Source organism: Canis lupus, chromosome 2 (assembly GCF_003254725.2).
Source record: "Canis lupus dingo isolate Sandy chromosome 2, ASM325472v2, whole genome shotgun sequence".
Classification (NCBI taxonomy): Eukaryota; Metazoa; Chordata; class Mammalia; order Carnivora; family Canidae; genus Canis; species Canis lupus.
The window spans coordinates 21,500,196-21,519,141 of record NC_064244.1 but is presented as its reverse complement, the minus strand read 5'-3'; the positions used below and the strand labels follow the sequence as shown (position 1 = coordinate 21,519,141).

Below are 18,946 nucleotides of genomic sequence, written 5' to 3'. Positions count from 1 at the left end.
AGGCAAGATAGTGATATTGTAAATAAAATTCTGGTTGGGAGTTGGAAGACTCGAGTCTAACTCTTTGTGTAAAATTTCAGTATCTGTGGGCCTCAGTTTATCTATGGGAATAATAACATATGCCTTATCAACTCTACAGGGTTGTTTGGTGGTGAAATTCTGCATATAAAAGGGATTTGAAATATTAAGATTTAGGGTTGTATAGTATTAAGCCATGTCATACCTGAGGAGATGCAATTCAGCACTTCACTCCCGTATTGCAGTTTTCATCTCTGCAGCCTCAGAGGTTCCAGGCTGTTGGGGGAGTTATCCTGGATTCTATCCCAAACATTGGAGACAGTGTAGCATCATGGTTTGGAGTGTCCCTCTGGTATCAGACATTTTGGGTTTGAAGTCCAGCTTGATTGCTTCTTAGTGGTACAGTCTTGGACTGTTTGGGGTCTGAAATTATAGAGTACCCTTCAAATACTATATCCAGGGACAATTATAAAGAATTGTTAACTAGGAGAAGGAGGCTACCTACTTACAGAGTAAAAGGTGGGTGCCAATCACTACCTCCTGGCTGAGCAGACGGGATAAATAAAGGAATTAAGGGGAGTCAGTCTTCTTGATAGAAGCTGTGGGTACCTCGGGAACATGCAGCCTGCTGGTGGGAAAAGACTTTCCGGAAGGTAGAGCCAGCGCTGTGCTGCAGAAGCACAGTGTGGCCAAGGTGGAGCTGGGACTCCTCCAAGCTGCCTTCTGGTTTCTCACACTGAAGAACAAACATCGAGGTCTAGGGCCTGTAAGGGAGGGTCTTCCTGGGGCTGCAGCCTTGCAGTGTCCCTCTGGTGCCCTCTGTTGATACAATATTTGGCCAGTCCCAGCTCACAAACCCAGGCAAAGGAGGGTGAGTTTGGAGCTGAGAAACGAAACATTGATAACTGGCAGTTACTTATTCTCTGAGGCTTTATGATCTTCGTCTGGAAGCTGGGGATAAAAATCGTGCCCCCAAGTAGAACGATTATAAAAAGTCAATGAATTAATGTGCATAAGTGTTTAGAGCAGTGGCCAGCACAGCCTAGGTCAGCCATTCCAGCTGGATGTCATTTATGCCTCATTCCAGGTCTGTGTCCTGAACTGATACGGAGAGAAAAATACGACACTGCCTCTGCCCTCAGGGAGCCTCATCTTTAGCACCTTTAATTAGATGGTCAGATTTAAGATACTTCCTAGTTTATACTATAAGGAATAATACTATTTTGAAGCCTACCTTCAAGAATTTAAAAAACTTCTTGTAGTAGAACAATTTTTTTTTCTTTTTGGATCTAGTTCTTTTTAGCAAAGACATATGCATGCTATTTTTCTGTCTCTGTAAATGGAGAAATCGGTGCCAAATAAGTGATTTCCTTTAACCAACACTTGACTGCCTGCTGTGGGTCAGGCCATATTCTAGGCACCAGGCATACAGAAGTAAACAAGACAAAACACAAAATTTCTGTCCTCACGGAGCTTAGATTCTAGGTCAGGGCTGGAAGAGACAGGCAATCAGCAAAATTAAAACGTAAACGTGGTACGTACTATGGTGAAAATTGAAACTGGGAACAAGGGTAATAAACTTGACTCATCTCAAGACTCACTACTTAAAAGGAATTGTGAGCATATGTTTTTTGGTGCTAGATCCCTGTCCATTCCGCAATGCTGCATCGGTCGTGGAAACCAGAAACCCCAGGATCCCCAGAGAGCCTGTGCTGGAAAAGTGTTCCTTTTCGCACAGAGGAATTTTGGTTAAATATGAGTTAGGTTCTTTTTTTTTTATTTTTAATCTTCTCTTCATACTATAAACATGTGCGCTTCTTCAGTCAATTCAGATTCATTGTACCAAATTTCACATATACTTTGTGGGCAATAAAATCTCCCTTAATTCTCTCTTGGCTGCCAGATTGTTGGTGGTGATGTCTGGTGAATTGCTAAGCCTAATCTTATTCACCTGTATGTCTGAATGGCAACATCTCCTTAAATCCGAGTAGGACCTCTGTGTTAAATTCTTTAAAAAAAAAAGATTCTTTCTCTTTTAAATATTCATGGAAATGGCTGATCTCCAACCTATGAAATGAAAGTAGAAGTTTTAGACTAATCTCTTCCATTTAATTCCCCCACTGCAGAGACTTTAGAAACAGGTCTGAAAATTATAGGAACCACAAATTTAAAAAGTGTTAGTTTGATATGTCTGAAATTAATGCTTTAATTTATTCACCACAGAATGTCTTCACACATCGCTGTTTTGTGTAATTTATACCATATACTGTCTACTCAAGTTAATGTGTGAAGCATGGTTAAATTATGCCTAAAAAGGAATATGAAAACTATCTACAATATGGTGACAGGAAAAGGGTCTAAGTAGGAGTAATGGGGCAAAATTTAAATAAGACAAATTGAAATAGAAGCTTCAGAAAAACTGTCAGGTGTCTACGATGTGCCTAACTGGAACACGCTCCCCAGAAAAGACTTTAAAACATTCAGAGAGGTCTACTGGGAAAGGGGCAGACAAAGTTCTAGAAAATATTTCTATAGGGAACACGTAATTGTACATGTGGCCTAAAAAATGGACTAGATAATCTAATAGGCTTTTGTGTGTCTCATATCTTCAGCTTCCAGTCTTTGGTTAATCATGTCAAAGAAGCTTTGGGATAAAGATCAAATGAACAATTGTAGGGAAAAAGGAGACATATCCTGCCAATATGATTTCATCCGTTCCTTTCCCCAAAGTGTATAGCATGCTGACAGGACTGTCATTCATTTTCTTATGGCTAACTTAGTGCTGGTAAAGGGTGCCAAGCCTGTAGCTCGGGAGACTGCAGTCTGCCCTCCAGTCTCCTGACCTTGTGCTCAGTCTCGTTCTCAAGGCGTCCTAGAGAGAACCGTAAAGGCAAGATGCTCTCTTTGTGATCTGGTTTTGTTTTGTTTTGTTTTTTGAGATTAATAACACTAGTTAGTGTTTTTAGATGTTGGCAGTTTGGAGATTGTATTTGTCAACTCCTTGAAACTCCTACTTATGTGCAAAGCACTTGCTTCTAGGTTTTGGGCCATGTAGGAAATAAGAGTGTCTGGGAGGCTGCTCCTGCCTTCGGTGAGTGTACAGTTTGGCAAGCTGCTAAATAGCCAGAGACAGCACGGGTAGCAGGGAGGAGCAGAGAGAGAGGAAGAGGCAGGCTTCCTGCTGAGCAGGGAGTCTGATGTGGGGTGGGATCCCAAGATCCTAGGATCGTGACCTGAGCCAAAGGCAGACACCGCATGGACTGAGTCACCCTGGCTCCCCTAGGCTATCACTTCTAAAACACTGAATGCACAATGGGAAATGGAATTCAGGTAGGTGAGTGATTAGGTAGGGTCTGGGGAGAGGGAATGTGCAGGAAGAGGTAGCTAGGTTGGGTGAGTATAAGTTTATTTCCCTCCACGATGTTTTATGGCCTCATTTTTACTTTTCTATTAATCAGGGTTCTCCAGAGAAACAGAATAAGTAGGAAATAAAGATATAGATAGAGGTACAGATACAGAGATTCCTTTGAGGAATTGGCTTATTTGATTACAGGGGCTAAGGAGTCCCAGGATCTGACTGCGGAGATCTGGGAGGCAGTGATGTAGTTCAGTCTGAGTCTGAAGGCCAGAGAAGCAGAGGAGCTGACGCTGTAATGGTCAGTCCAAGGGCAGGAGAGGATGGATGTCCCAGCCCAAGCAGGCAGGGAGGAAGCAAAAGGAGTGAATTCCTCTTTCCTCTGCCTTTTCGTTTTTGTCAGACTGCCAACAGTTTGGTAATGCCCACCGCCTTGGGGAAGGCAACCTATGTTACCGGCCCCCCCGAGTCAACTGCTAACCTCATTTGGAAACACCTTCAAAGGCACATGCAGAAATAACAATGGATTTGAGTGCCCATGTCCCCATCAGGTTGACACATAAAGTTAACCATCACAACTCCTAAGTTGTATTTCAGCAAAATCGCGTAAGTTTTGGACCTCATTAGAGGAGACAGAGCAGGACATCTCTTACCTGTTACCATCCATGCCTTCACTTAATGGTCATCTTGTTTTCACTCATATCCTGAGTGCCTCTCCTTGTTTTCCTGCTGCGTTCTCAGGGAAGGTCTGCTTTCCTGTCTGGATCTCCTCATTGACCCCGAGCCCCTGCAAGTCCCCTGTTGCCCAGGCCACAGGGAGGAGTTGCAGGCTTGGGAAGCCGGTCTACACTCACGACCACCACCACCCTGCCCCCCGCTCCCAGCCGCTTCAGCCCCCAGAACCAGCACAGCTCCAGTCCACTCTGAAGACCAACCAGGGGCTTCTCATTGCCTCTAGAGCATCCTGGGACACTGAATCTTTTTGCTTAAGAATGCTTGAAGGAGACCTATTTCTTTTGGGAGAAATGTTTTTAAAAAAGCAAAGCAGAACAAGTAAACTGGATGTTTGCTATAAAACTTAAGTGACCTAGTACATCTCCTGGTTTCATAAATTGATTATTAGTAATTAATAATCCATGTAAACATGTACATTTCTAGTAATGTTTGCTAATTTCATTGAAGTAGTTTATCATTACGTTTTAAATAAGATGTAAATAAGATTCCGTATTTGCTTTGAAAGTAATGATTAACCACTGTGAAGCTACGAGGCAATAGTTTCAATCTCTGAAGAATTAGGCTCAGACTGCTTTTTTCTTTCCCTAAAGATTTTATTTATTTATTTAACAGAGAAAGAGAGAGCACAAGCAGGGGGAGCGGCAGGCAGAGGAAGTGGGAGAAGCAGACTCCCCGCTAAGCAGGGAGCCCTACACGGGGCTCCATCCCAGGACCCCGGAATCATGACCTGAGCTGAAGGCAGATGCTTAACTGACTGAGCCACCCAGGCACCCCCTCCTTTTTCTTTTCTTATGAGGATGAGCAGGATCAGAGATAAGCAAGTGAGAATAAACCAGATTAGATTATGTTTGAGAATCTTCACTGTATTAGCATTTTTTTAAGACAAAAACATCATGAGCTGTTGAGCACTTTGGCCAGTGCATCCCCTTCACACCCAAAGTTTTCTAGGTCAGCATGGTTACATTTTACTGTAGTGCCTTTGATCTAGTTGTCTTCTCTGTTGGGCGATGCAGATTTCCTCCAGATTTTTATATGTTCCTACCAACAGTTTGCTTTGCAATTCCCATCTCCGTTTCCAGAAACTGAGAAGAGACTTTGAGCTCATCTGGACAGGTCGTGCTGACAAGTAAATTATCACATGACTACCACATCATATATGCTTTAAGGACAAGCTGACTTAGTCTCTATCTCTAGTACACCAATAAAACATTTCCAGCTACTTAAGCGTCTTATTACTACAGACTATCTCAGTCTGATCCTGCTGTTTTCAGAGACTGCTTCTTTCTTTCTCTCTCTCTCTTTCTTTCTTTCTTTCTTTCTTTCTTTCTTTCTTTCTTTCTTTCTTTCTTATATTCTGATGTTTTGGGTACATTTTTAGTGGGCAACTCAAGTGACAGTACATACCTAAGAATTCCCATTTTTAAGCCTAACATTCATTCTCGGTTGATATTCTCACTGATTGTCCTAAATTAGGGTTACCAGATTTCTGGGGAAAATTCTAATAGGAATATCTAGTTAAATTTGAACTTCATTCACATAAAGAATGAATGCTTTTTTTTTTTTAAGTATAAGTATACCTCATGCAATATTTAGGAGATACTCTTACTAAGAAGTTATTTGTTCTCTATGTGAAATTCAGACTTAATTCAGTATACTTGTATTTTATGTCACAGCCTTATCATAAATGTGAATTTCTGCATTGCAGCTTCTACACCCTCCAATCCCTAGAACTTCTGGGGTTCAGAGTCCAAAGAGAGGGAAGGGGGGATGGGGACATAGGAGTGGATACTTGGCTTTCATTATCAGGTCTTTGGCAATTTCCAGGGCTTTAAACTCCTTAAAAAAGTGGTACTGAGGTGTCAGGTAAAAGGAGAGGGACCCCAGGAATATGGTAGCCCCAGGGATGAAGTAGCTCCTCATGACACTGTTTACGAATCCATTTAAATCAATATCAATTTGTCCAGACCCCAGCAGGCCTGCAGCAATATATACCAGTGAATATGTGGTCCTTGAACTGTTCATTTTAGAGTCTATAGGCAGGTCATGTTGTACTTTACAGTGTCCTGGCAGTATATCTGGTCAAGGTTACTCATCATTTTATTGCTGTTTAGTGAAATGGAATACTACTTAGAAGATGTTGGTATGACAAGGGAAAAAAATCATATTTCAGGATTCACAGCCTCTCCTTCTCACCTTGAAAAAGAGAACTTCTTTTCATCGCACTGTGTCCCTGGTTCCAGGATTGCAGGGGACCAGGTTAATGCATAAGGAAGGGAATTAATACAACCAAGGCCAGTTTGATTGATCTCAGGAACAGCTCGATGAGGAAAGAACACATTGAGAAGATGAGAGTGGTAGGCAGTAAAGGAGCAGGGTGGTATGTGCGTGGAAGTGGGCATGAGAGAGAGAGGGAGGAAGGGGGATTTTGGAGGAATATGAAGGGTAAGAAGGAGGTCTGGAGGAAGTATTTCTGCCGGACTCCATGAAACATCAGAGAGGAGAAAGGATTGGAAGTTGTGCTTCGGGTGGAAAGACTCTTCCCCTCTTGGCATTTTTTGAGAAACTGTGGTTAATATTCTTTTTATCTAAAGACTCTTACTTTCACAGAGATTTCCTCTGAATGTGAATTAGCCTGAAATACACCTACATATAACCCAGTTTATGTCATTTACATGACATGGAGAGGGAAGAAAAAGCAAGGCAGTAAGGATCCATTAAATTCTGAGGAAATAGTTGTTGGGCAACAGAACTGTAAAACTAGTACCTTGTTATTACATCATTATAACATTCCTTGGGAGGAGCTAAAACCTTTATTCCCAATAGGAACATTAAAAAATAGATCAATGTTGTCTATTCATGTCTTTATGACATTATGGATTTTCTCTCTACCTTCATCCCCTTTCCTCATGTGCTTAAGTACATGTGTGACATGACATATGTGTCACATATGACCATGAGAAAAATAAACTTATATTTTTGTCATGCAAGGTAGAACTTAACTCCAAAGTAGTTTCTTTTCTTCCATAGTTGTCAGCATGGATGCTGCAATCTTTGCATCCATGCATCATTTCCACACATTGCATTGTATTTGAACACTACGTTGTTCAAAAACATTGGGCTCTCCCTGTTTTGCATAACCTGCAGAGTCTGTGTCAGATTACTTTGATTCTCTTCAGTAATGGAAAATCTTCATCCTTAAGGATGCATTTGACTTTTGGAAATAGCCAAGAATACTTTGGAACACACTTGGATGGGTAAGGTACATGATCATAATAGATAACATTTCTGGGGGTGCCTGGGTGACTCAGTGGGTTAAGCATCTGACTCTTGGTTTTGGCTCAAGTCATGATCTCAGGTCGTGGGATCAAGACTTGTGTCGGGCTCCTTGTTCAGTGGGGAGTCTGCTTGAGATTCTCTCTTTCCTTCTGCCTGGCCCCTTCTGTGTTCATGCACGCACCCTCTCTCTCTCTCACTCCATAAACTAAATCTTTATTTTTTATTATTTTTTTAAGATTTTATTTATTCATGGGAGGCAGAGAGAGAGAGAGAGAGAGAGAGAGAGAGAGTGAGAGAGGGGCAGAGACACAGGAAGAGGGAGAAGCAGGCTCCATGCAGGGAGCCTGACATGGGACTTGATCCCGGGTCTCCAGGATCATGCTCCGGGCTGAAGGTAGTGCTAAACCACTGGGCCACCAGGGCTGCCCTAAAATAAATCTTTAAAAAAAGAACTTAAGAAAAAAGATGACACTTCTGGATAAAAACAACGCAAAAATTGATGAAACTTTTTATATAGTTCATAAAGTAAAAGTAATTATAAAAATAAGATGTTCTAAGTTATTTTTGAGCAATGGATTGGATTGAATGAAAGTATATAGTCTACTGAAAAACTATTTCAAAAGAACCATTTGTTTGGAACCCTGCGTTTATTCACTCATCTATACATTCAACATGAATTCAATAGACATGCCTTGAGGACCTACCCAATCTTTTTTTTCTAAGATTTTATTTATTCATTCATGAGAGACAGAGAGAGAGAGAGAGAGAGAGGCAGAGACACAGGCAGAGGGAGAAGCAGCCTCCATGAAGGGAGCCCGATGTGGGACTCAATCCTAGGACTCCAGGACCATGCCCTGAGCCAAAGGCAGATGTTCAACTGCTGGGCCACCCAGGCATCCCAAGGACCTACCCAATCTTAAACAGTAGCTCTGAGAATACCAAGATTAAAAAAAAAAAAAAAAAAAAAAAAAAAGGAAAACTTAGTTCTTGTCTTCAAAGAACTTCTAATTCTATAGAAAAATAGATATACAAACATAATTTTAGTATGCAGATCTTATCTGAAACCTTTGATGTGTATTAAAATTAAGACTATTTCACATTTTTACAAGGTAATAGAATGAGATTCCATCACTTTGGCTACAGAACATTACCTAAAATTGTGTGCCTTAAAACAACAAAAACATTTGTCTTTCTCATGAATCTGCATTTGGGGCAAGGCTTGGCATCAGCTTGTCTTTGGTCCACTCAGCCAAACAGCTGGGGGCACTTGAGTGCTCAGGAGAGGCATCATCTGAAGGTATCACTCATTCTCATGTCTGGTAGTTGATGCTGGTTGGTGGTTGTTGGTGGGTGGTGGTTGAGACCTTGGCTGGGGTTGTGGGGTAGAACAGCTACAGGTGGCCTTACTATATAGCTGAGCTTCCTCACAACATGGTGGCTGAGTTCTAAAGGCAAGCATTTTAAAAGAGAAAGGAAAAGAGATAGAAGCCATGTCACCTTTCATGACCTAGCTGGGGAAGTCAAGCAATAAGTGATAGAAGTTCTAGAATTTGTGGGATGAGACATGCTGCAGTAGCCATTTTGGGAATAGTACATATACCAGCGGTGCATATACTGTGTGTTATGTACCATTACCAGTGAGGTCTGAGGCTTCACTATGCAATGAAACCCATTAATACTTCTGCGGCAAAATTAATGAATATTAATACAAAGTGGAATAAACTGAGATTATAAATATAAGTAGTTCAATTCATTTACCAAATGGGTTACCAAAAGATATTTCAGTTTTAACAGATTTTCTGGATTTCAGACTTTCTAGTAAGTAGTTTTTGAGCTGTAATAAGATTTATGTTGATGGAGGCTATAGGTATCCCTAAGATAAGAACTCTTCTGGAAGGAGAGACTATAGAACTGGAGGAGTAAGAAATCTTCACAGAACAGGTAGCTGAAAGTGGATTATTTAAGAAAGATGTTCCAAACCAACGAAATTCTCAAGAGAATGGATGGACGTCTGAGTGTGGAGAAAAGCAAGATTTAAAAAATACCTATAATATATACATGAGAGGGCAGTCCCGGTGGCGCAGCAGTTTAGCGCCGCCTGCAGCCCAGGGCCTGATCTTGGAGACCTAGGATGGAGTCCCACGTCAGGCTCCTGCATGGAGCCTGCTTCTCCTCTGCCTGTGTCTCTGCCTCTCTCTCTCTCTATCATAAATAAATAAATAAAATCTTAAAAAAATATATATGTATATATATGTGTGCATATATACACACACATATATATACACATGAGAAAGTATTAGGGGCCAGATCATGAAGAGTCTTGGATCCCATATTACGAAATTTGGATTTTATCCTATGGAGACAATATGAAGCCAATTAGGAATTTTAAGGAGGAGAGGGATGTGATCATATTTGTCCTTTGGAATGATAATTTTGCTGACAAAGAGTAGATTGAGGGAGATGAGGATGGGGTTCACTCAGGAAGCTGTTCAGTAGGCAGCTAGAACTGATGATTGCCTGAAGTAAGAGCAGGCAAAAATTGTTGTGTTTAGCTGCTGTTTCCTTTTGTGCTAAGATCAGAGTTTTAGAAGTAGACTCCTCTCCAATATCTACCCTTTAGTCTCTGTCAAATCTCTTCAGATAGTTGGTTTTTAATATTCCCATCCAGAGTATATCATTGTTATCTGTGGAAAGATTAGCCTGACAGAGCTACGCTACGGTTACTTGAAGTCAAATTTCCCCATATTACTTTTGTGCTCCATACCGGAATCCCACCTAAATCCTGATCTATGTCAGTGTTATAATTCATTTCCTTTGCATCATTGCTATGTTTAGAAAAGGATCTCACATTTTATCCAAGTATTTCATATATCTTCTTTACAATGTACAATAGCACAAGACATAGAATAAAAGCCAATGCACACTGTACCACATCTCATTACCCCCAGTCTTACTCTTTTAAGGCTACTACTTTCACCACTTCAAATGGTTTGTTCTGGGATTTACCTCTATAATCTAAATAAGGTGCCATATCTACTGCAAGTAACAAAATAAGCCAATTGAAAATATCTTAAATAATGACACTTACTCTAGCAATAGGAAGTCCAGACTAGACAGGCTTCAGACACCATATTTGCTTCCATCTCAGCTGGTACCTTGTCATGATCATGAGATCACTGTTTGTTCTAAGAATCACATGAAAAAAATCCCTTGTAAGAAGAGGGGCCATTCTTCTTGTGGATCTTTGTTTTGTTTTGTTTATCAGCAAATAATTTTTTTCTGGAAGATCTGTACCTCCTTTTCCCTCCTGTGCCTTTGGCTAATTTGGGATATATGCTCTGTTTGGATTATCTGTCATCAACTTGGCATCACCACCACCCCCCTCCCTTCTAAGGTCTCCTTTGCTTTGAAGAGAAGCCAGGTGCTACATTCTCCAGATTCCCCTTTGTTGTGTGGTCCCAGGCTAGAGTGTATTGATGAGAGGCATCCTTGAGCCAAAGTGATGGAGAGATTATTATTCTCCAGTCAGTTGCATCCAGAATTGTGAGCAGATGTGATATTTTTAGAAACTTCAAGGTGAATTTTCAAAATCACCTGCTTGAGTGGTTCAAGTTGAGAAGGTCAGTGGTGGTTTCTCTAGTCATTGCTCCCTTAAGGCTTTTTTGGGGGGATAAGCCACCAATTCCCTATATTAAAACCCTTTATAGCTAGACTGCGAAGAGTAGCTTCTGGTTTCCAGACTGATCTATGACCTTTCCTAAACATAGCAGTGATGCAAAGGAAATGAATTACAACACTGACATAGATCAGGATTTAGGTGGGATTCCGGTATGGGGAAATTTGACTTCAAGTAATGGTAGCGTAGCTCAGTCAAGCTAATCTTTCCACAGATAACAATGATATAGTCTGGATGGGAATATTAAAAACCAACTATTTGAAGACATTTGACAGAGACTAAAAGGTAGATATTGGAGAGGAGTCTACTTTTTAAAAGATTGTAACTATGCCAATGTGATTTTCGAGTTTGTAGTTTTTGCTCAAAGTTGTTCACCAATTCATTTAGGAGTCTTAGAATGAAGCATTTGCTGAACACTGGTGTCAGAGTATAGAATTTAGGCCTGGAAGGACCTAGAGGAGGGAGCATCCTAGGCGGGAGGGGGTCATAGAGGTGGTGAACCACAAATCTGCATATAAACTGTCCTCAAATTCTTGTCCAGCTGCTCAAATGTACATCAATAGGAGAGACCACAGAGAGTATAGAGAAAAAATGTCCACTAGAAACTGAAGGAATTGAGTGGAGATTTCAGCTATCACCCAAAACAGAGGAGACAGACTTAGGAGTTTGAGTCCGGCCAATTTAATTCCCTGCTAGAACAAAAATCACACTCTTCTGAGCAATATAATAGAATACAGAATTTTTACAATGTATAATTCCTAATGTCTAGTATACAATGAAAACACCAAATGTGTAAAAAAACAGGAAAATATGACCTATATACAAGAGAGAAAAACCAAACCAAACCTTAGGTGGTACTTATTAGACAGAGACTTTAAAGCAGCTATTATAGGCACACCTGGGTGGCTCAGTGATTGAGCACCTGCCTTTGGCCCAGGGTGTGATCCTGGAGTCCCAGGATCGAGTCCCACATCGGGCTTCCTGCATGGAGCCTGTTCTCTTTCTGCCTCTAAAATCTTAAATAAATAAATAAATAAATAAATAAATAAATAAAGCAGCTATTATAAATATGCTCAAGGGATTATAGGAAAATATAGTCTTAATGAATGAACAGATGGAGAAATAGCATCCAAATAGAATGAAAAGATTCTGTTTTAGTCTGTTTGGGCTGCTCTAACAAAAACACCCTGAGTGGCTTAAATAACAAACATTTATTTCTCACAGTTCTGGAAGCTGGGCAGCCCAAGATCAAGGCACCAATAGATTTGGTCTCTGGTGACATTCATGGTTCATAGATGGCTATCTTCTCACTGTGTTCTTACATGGCAGAAGGAATAAGGGAGCTCTGTGGGGCTTCTTTTTACAAGGGCACTAATACTATTCATGAAGTGGAGTCTTCATTACCTTCAGAGGCTCCACCTCCTAATACCATCACATTGGGGTTAGGATTTTAACATGTGAATGGTGGCGGGAGAGACACAAACATTCAGTCTATAGCAGACTCAAAATTCTGGGTGAAAAGTATAGCAACTAAAATGAAAATTTTACTAGGTATGCTTAATGGCAGACTAGAGATTGCACTAGAATCAATGAATTTGAAAGCAGATAAATGGAAATTGTCCAAATTTGGAAAAGGGAAAAAAGATAGAAGAAATATAAATAACTTTTCAGAGAGCTATAGTTTCTGAAATACAAGCAGTTTAATACATGTGATTGGAAAACTAGAAGGAACCAAGAGAAAGAATAGGGAAGAAAAAATATTTGCAGAAATAATAGCAGAAAACTTAGCAATTTAATAAAAACACTAACGGATCCAAGGTCAGTGAGGAACAAGGAGAATAAATACGAAGAAAACCACACCAGGCATGTGACAGACTGTTGGAATCTAAAGATAAAGGAGCTGGGAGAAAATAAAGCCTGTATGTTACTTAGAGAGAAACAGTAATGTAAAGAAGGCAGACTTCTCATGAGAAATGGGGGAGACCAGAAGTCTGTGCTACACACCCAGCTCACATCAGTGGAAAAACCCATTCCCCCAGTTGGGAGGAGTGCTACCAACAACCTTCCATTTTCAGCCTCTTTCAGGGGGATTGTTTCAGCTGTAGAGCACTGACTTACTTAAGATCAAGCCTCTTCATGGGATACCTATAGCCAGTGGTTGATCAGTGCAGGACCTGACCATCTTGGCCCAATGCAAGACAAATCTAAAGGGCCATTCTTGCTCCAAATCTCCCCCGGGCATCGGCTGAGGTTGCTGTAGGACATGCATCACAGCTCAATTTTTCCTTCTGACTACTCTTGCTTCCTTCTCCTTTCCACAGGTTTTGATACCAAGGAGACTCCTTAGTAAACATTCTGCTGGCTAAATTCCACCTCAGAGTCTACCTCCTAGGAAACCCAACCCATGACGATGATTGAATAACATTTTTAAGTACTGAAATAATGAAAGCTGTCAACCCAGCATTCTATATGCTGCAAAATTATCTTTCAAAAATGAAGAAAAATAAAGATGTTTTCATATGGATAAAAGCTAAGAATTTGTGTGTTGTGCTATAAGAAATGCTAAAGGGAATTCTTCAAGTGGAAGAGGAATGGCACCAGGTGATAACTTGGATTCAGTGGAAGGAATAAAGAACACAGGAAATGGTAAATATTTGGGTTCACATGAGAAAACATACACCTTTTCTTTTTTTTTAAGATTTTCTTTTTAAGTGATCTCTATACCCCAAGTGGGACTTGAACTCATAACCCGAGATCAAGAGTTGCATGCTCCACCAACTGAGCCAGCAAGGCACCCCATGTACATATTTTCTTAATTTCTTGAAAAAGCATTTGATTGCATGATGCAGCTTATAATATAGCATTGTGGGGGTTATAAGTAGTTATGACAGATATGACAAAAATCTCACCAACTTGGGAGAGTGGTAAATAACACTATGATATTAGAGGTTGCTAGCTTTTATGTGAAGTAGTACCGTAAACTCTTAAGTAGCTTGTGGTAATTTGTGCTCACTTCAGCAGCACATAAACTAAGATCATGGTAATTTAAAGATGTATATTGAAATCCTTGAAGTGACTACTAAAAATAATGCAAGATATACAGCTAAAAAGCCAATGGAGAAATCAAAATCAAAATGGAATGCTAAAAGGATTCAAATAACCCAAAAAAGAAGAAAGGAAGAGAGGAAAAAAGAATGAAATGGACAGACACAAATAGACTGTATTATTAATGTATATTAATGATAATGGGAGCTAAGTTTCTTATTGTTAGAGAAGGGGATTACAGATGTAGAAACTAGAATGAACAAGTGGTATTGGAATTTACTTATATAAGTACATAAATATGGATATATTATTGTAGGTATACAAATATATACCTGTGTTTATGTCCACGAATATGCATGTGGATGTGGATATGCATAGATACCCATAGATACACACAACCATATCCTTTCTAGCTGTGACCACAGGCAAGTTTTGAAAGCATCAACTATGAGCATCTGTAGAGGCCCAATCTTGATTTCTGAGAACACTTCTCAGTGTAAAAGAACCAAGGCTTTTTGTTGAGTAACGACTGATTTGAGGACTGGGGGAGGAAATGTACAAAAATGAACCTGGAACATTTTGTGCCCAAAAGTAAGGAAGTCCCTGAGGAATGACGGGGATCTGTCCAAATCCATAGAATCCAACTTGACTGGGCTTCCCACTGGTGAAATCTGGAAGGATATGACTTCAAAACAAATAATAGTAACAAAGTGTAAGCTGTTGAATAAAACAGGAATCCATGAGTCCACATTTGCTCTGAATAAAGATGTGAATAAATTGAAAGTTAGGTGAAGGAACAGATATCTACATAGTCTTAAATTACCCCCTCATCAAGCACTTACTGATTACAAAGGGAAAAAGTAACTTGATAGTGGGAGAGGCTTGGCAGACACTATCTTAATCAAATGAGCCAAGGCAACATCCCTAGTAACTGGGACAAATTGAAATCAGAACCACCTGCTAGTACGCAATGAGAACTACGATAACGCCTGTCGAAGATTCATAAGCTGAGTCTAATCGTGAGGAAACAGCAGACGAACCCAAATTGAAGGACATTATACAAAATAACTGTTCTGTAATCTTCAGAATTGTCAAGGTCATGAAAATCATAAAAAGACCAAGGAACTATTCTAGATAGAAGGAAACAAAAGAAACGTGACAAGTAAATGCAGCATATTATCCTGGGCTGGCTCCCTTCGCTATTAAGATTGTTACGGAACAATTGATGAAACTTAAATGGGTAGAAGAATTAAGTAGTAGTAATGTATTAATGTTAACTTCCTCACTTTGATGATGGTGTTGCGATTATGCAGGAGAATATCCTTCTTTAGGAAATATACACCCAAGTATTTGAAAGTAAGGGCCATGATATTAGCAATTTCTCTCAAATGGTTTGGAAGGAAAAGTATCACACTGTACCTGCAGCTTTTCTAGGAGTTTGAGATTGTTTCAAAAATGAATATCCACGGAGATCCCTGAGTGGCTCAGCTGTTTAGCGCTTGCCTTCAGCCAAAGGCGTGATCCTGGGGTCCTGGGATCGAGTCCCATGTCAGGCTCCCTGCATGGAGCCTGCTCCTCCCTCTGCCTGTGCCTGTGCCTCTGTCTATCTGTCTGTCTGTCTGTCTCTCTCTCATGAATAAATAAATAAAAATCTTAAAAAAAGGAATATCCACTTAGGAACAAAACCCACAAGATACTGTCAGAATGGTTAAATTAAAAAAGATGATGGAAGTCTTGACAGTTCAAAGCAACCAGAACTCTTGTAAATTTCTGGTGTAATGTAAAATTACAAAATCACTTTGGAATAGATTTGGTAGTTTCTTATAAAGTTATCCCTTCTTTTGAGCCAGCAATCCCACTCCTAGGTATTTACCCAAGAGCAATGAAAATGTATGCCCACACAGATACTTGGGCAGGAATACTTATGGGAGCTCTTTTCCTAATAACCAAGGTCCGGAACAAAATACCCATCAGTAGGAAAATGGATTTTAAAATTTTGATATAATCATACAATATAATATTATTCAGTAATCAAGATGTTCTATTTATAGATGTAAGAGTATGGGTAAATTTCATAGACATTATGCTGAGTGAACAAAGCTAGAGTACATATTGTTTGATTCCATTTATATGAAGTTTTAGAGGAGGCAGAGTTACTTTATGATGGAAGAAACACAACAGTTAATGCTTCTAGTGGTGGTGGAATTGACTGGGAAGGGACACTAGGGATATTTTAGATGTTCTACATCTTGATGGAGTGTGGGTTATGCAATGTATCAATCTAAATTGTAGATTGTTGACATAGGCATCTACAAAAAAAGGCATCTACAAAAAAAAGATGAGAATTTAGCAAGGTTGCAATATACAAATTTACTATACAAAAATTTTAATTTTATATACTAGCAGCAAAGAGTTGGAAATGAAAAAATATCTCTTTTGAGACAGTACACACACAGACAGTAGGGGAGGGGCGAGAATCTTAAACAGATTCCAAGCTGAGCAAGGAGCTGATGTAGGACTTGATCCCATGACCCTGAGATCATGACCTGAGTTGAAATCAAGAGTCAGATGCTTAACTGACTGAGCCACCCACGCACCCTGGAAATGAAAATTTTAAATTCCAATTACGGTAATGTGAGAATTTACAACATTTAGGAAGAATGTAGCAAAAGATACATAAGACTCCTATCCTGGAAACTACAAAATACCTTTGAGAAAAAAATAAAAAATGTCTCAAGAAATGGAGAGGGATACTGTGATGAATTGGAAGACCCAATATTGCCAGTATGTCACTTCTCCCCATATCAATTTCAGTCCCATCAGGCTTTTTTTGTAGAAATTAAGTAGCCAATTGTTTTTAGGTAGTATTGCAAAGGATCTAAAATATTCAAAGCATTCTTGAAAAAGAGCAATATTAGAGGTGTTCCTCAATTGCTTAGTGATCATGGGCTGTCCTTTTACCTATTGAAATAAGATATTAAAAAAACAATAATTAGAAGTTTAATGTGTAAGAATAAGGCTTGTTGTCTTGTGGGCTTCACTGTAAGGTAATTGGCAGACACATAGTTGTTTTATTGGTTTTCCAATAAAATGCAAATGTCTCTGCACATTTTCTCCAGGAGGATGGAGTAGGTGAGGGGTGGTGATTGGTGGCATAAGGTTAGGAGATGACAGTGGGAAAGGGACCTTGGATGATATCATTCACTATGCAGACTTTTCATGGAAAAATTTAAGTTTAACCCTACACTCTGGCCATGGACATTAAACATTATAGAGGAAGGCAGTGAAGAAATGTCCCTGAAATGAGAGTAGGGTTAAACTCCAAAAAGTGTAGTAAACCTCTCTCACTCTTTCTGTGGGCTGGTAAAGGAGTTTATGGAGTATGGGAGAGATTTTTTTTTTATAGACATTTCTATAATGTCTATAGAATCCAATTCTCACACCGACATTCTCTTATTTGGTGCTTCTAATGTCCAGGCCTTCTCAGGGTTCCTTTAGGTGAATTGGATTGCTTCTTGTTGGCATGCTATTGCCAACAAGTCTGGTTGGGGTTTTTTGGTTTTGGTTTGTTTTGTTTTTTGTTTTTTAGCTTTCTCCTGTCTTGCTAAGAAAATTTCCAGATGGTGGACATCTGTTTTCCATTTTCCAAAATTTCATTGATAATACTGTTGTTTCCTTCCTTTTCCTTCTTTTTTGTGGTTTTGCATTTTTAAATTCTTTACTATCATTTTTGTTTGGTTTCAGGAGTGAGCAGGTGAAAGTTCTTCTTTAATTTAATCTTTAGCTTAATCTACCATGAAAAACTGGAAATCCTTCTGAGCTTTCCTAAAAGGTAGTGTGATTTGGAGCAATAGAGTGAAGGGGTGGGGTTGGAGGTATCACAATTGAAGAGAGATGCCACAGATGGAGAAAGGGGACAAATACAAAAGATATCTAGATATCATTTTTAACCCAATCCTACTACTTTATATTATTGAATATATATAGCCCCAATTAACAGGAGTATCTAATCATTCTGCAATACAAAGAATGTAAACAAAATTTTTCTGCACAAACACATGTGGATTATTATAAAATAATATATGTTTTAGTGCTGCTCAAAAATCAATTCTTCCTCAACAAAATATTAGCAAATCAAATCAAACAATGCATAAAAAAATTATACACCACAACCAAGTGGGATTTATTCCAGTTACACAAGACTAGTTCAACATTTGGAATCAATTAATGTAATCCATCACATCAACAGGCTAAAGAAGAATCATTTGCATATTGATAGATGCAGAAAAGTTGACACTTATTCAAGGTAAAAACTCTCAAAAACTAGGAATGTAAGGAAACTTCCTTAACTTGATAAAGAATACTAAAAAAACCTATTTAGCGGGGCACCTGAGTAGCTCAGTCGGTTAAGTGTCTGCCTTCGGCTCAGGTCACGATCCCAGGGTCCTGGAATCGAGTCCTGCATCAGGCTCCCTGCTCAGTGAGGAGTCTGCTTCTCCCTCTCCCTCTGCCCCTCATGCTGGCTTTCTCGCCTTTTCTCCCATAAAAAAAAAAAAATCTTAAAAAAAAAAACCCTACTTAACATCATACTTAATGATGAGAAACTAGGTACTTTCCCACTTGATTAGGAACATGACAAGAATGTACTTTCTTGCCACTCCTTTTTTTAAAGATTATTTATTTATTCATAGGGACAGAGAGAGAGAGAGAGAGAGAGAGAGAGAGAGGCAGAGACACACAGGCAGAGGGAGAAGCAGGCTCCATGAAGGGAGCCCGACGTGGGACTCGATCCAAGGTCTCCAGGATCCCGCCCTAGGCTGCAGGTGGCGCTAAACCTCTGC

At 39.6% G+C, this 18,946-nt stretch overlaps 1 long non-coding RNA gene across 2 annotated transcripts in view; it reads left to right on the top strand.

Annotated features, from left to right (window-relative positions):
* The window catches only part of LOC112659013 (uncharacterized), a 51,904-nt gene that overhangs the window by 9,684 nt on the left and 23,274 nt on the right, over nucleotides 1–18,946 (top strand). For both annotated transcript variants that reach the window (XR_003136106.3, XR_004813965.2), the window contains exon 3: nucleotides 13,382–13,706. This is a non-coding gene — a long non-coding RNA (uncharacterized LOC112659013). The remainder of the gene's footprint in view (nucleotides 1–13,381; nucleotides 13,707–18,946) is intronic.